Below are 1,210 nucleotides of genomic sequence, written 5' to 3'. Positions count from 1 at the left end.
TTTTGTTTTTAATAAAAGATGATTTCATATTTATAAAAATATTTATATTTATTAAAACTAATTTTGTATTTATAAAACATTTTTTTGATTTATAAACACTATTTTATTATTTTTTGTATTTATAAAAACTATTTTTAAATATGCTTTTCAATTAATATTTATTAAAACTATTTTTGAATATGTTTTTTTAATTTATATATTTATTATAACTAATTTTAAATATTTTTTCAATTAATATTTATTAAAACTATTTTAAAATATGTTTTTTTTTTAATTTACAGGTCTACTAGTGATCAGACCCGGTATCGATCTCGTCGTGCCTCACCACGAGGTCTTTGTGGTACGGGGAGCCACTCTCAGGGTTCGTCCAGCCACTCTCGGGGGTCAAGCAGCCACTGTCGGGTTTCTTCATTTTTCGCTCCGGTTTTTGCTCCCGCTGCTGCACCCCCTCCCGTTGCTGTACCCCCTCCCACTGCTGCACCCCCTCCCGCTCCTCCAGTCGTTCCGGGAGTGATGACTGTTGCCCAGTTGGTTCAACAGCCCGGTCGTGAGCATCTTCCCTATCTCACTCCGTGTCCAAAGGGACGACGTCAAACATGGTAATTAAAAGTCTTTTTTTTCCTTTCATTAAAATTTGATTCAATATTAATAATTTGTTTCTTATATTAGGTTCAACCGATCCGGAAATGAGATCAGCGCATGGATCAACAATATGATGTACTCGAACCTCAGCAAGGGATATCCGACTTTCACTCACTTCCCTGCCGAGGACTAGGAGATGTGGTTTCGTCAGTTTGCGGTAAGTATTCTAATTTTTTTACTTATATTTTTAATCTTTAATATAAAATTTCTACAAATTGTGTTTTTTTTTCAGCAAGAGTTCACCTGGAATCCCGATCACACGAACTTTATCCGTGACGCCTTCGTCCATAAAGTTATGGACAACTATGGGAAGCAGATCTACGAGTGGAAGCAGAAGTGGCTCATCAACCAGATTTTTTTTTAATTTATTAAACAATTTTTTGAATTTATTAAACTATTTTTGGATTTTTTAAACTATTTTATATTTTTTTTATTAAAATATCCCGAAGTCGATCAACAATACGGTCTGGGAGGAGTTATGTGTGCATTGGGATAAGGACGAGATGAAAGCTACCTCTGTGACCAACTCCGCCAACCGCAAGAGCGATCGTGGCGGGAAGGGCATGTA

General features: G+C 35.6%; 1 long non-coding RNA gene across 1 annotated transcript; it reads left to right on the top strand.

Annotated features, from left to right (window-relative positions):
• Window positions 1–453: 453 nt before the first annotated feature.
• On the top strand, window positions 454–987 carry LOC106302936. Its single transcript, XR_001262462.1, has 3 exons — window positions 454–599; window positions 670–799; window positions 875–987. It is a non-coding gene; the product is annotated as an uncharacterized LOC106302936 (long non-coding RNA).
• The last annotated feature ends 223 nt before the right edge of the window (window positions 988–1,210 follow it).

Source organism: Brassica oleracea, chromosome C1, assembly GCF_000695525.1.
Source record: "Brassica oleracea var. oleracea cultivar TO1000 chromosome C1, BOL, whole genome shotgun sequence".
Taxonomy (NCBI): Eukaryota; Viridiplantae; Streptophyta; class Magnoliopsida; order Brassicales; family Brassicaceae; genus Brassica; species Brassica oleracea.
Note: the sequence above shows the minus strand (reverse complement) of the source record. Positions and strands in the feature narration are given on the sequence as shown.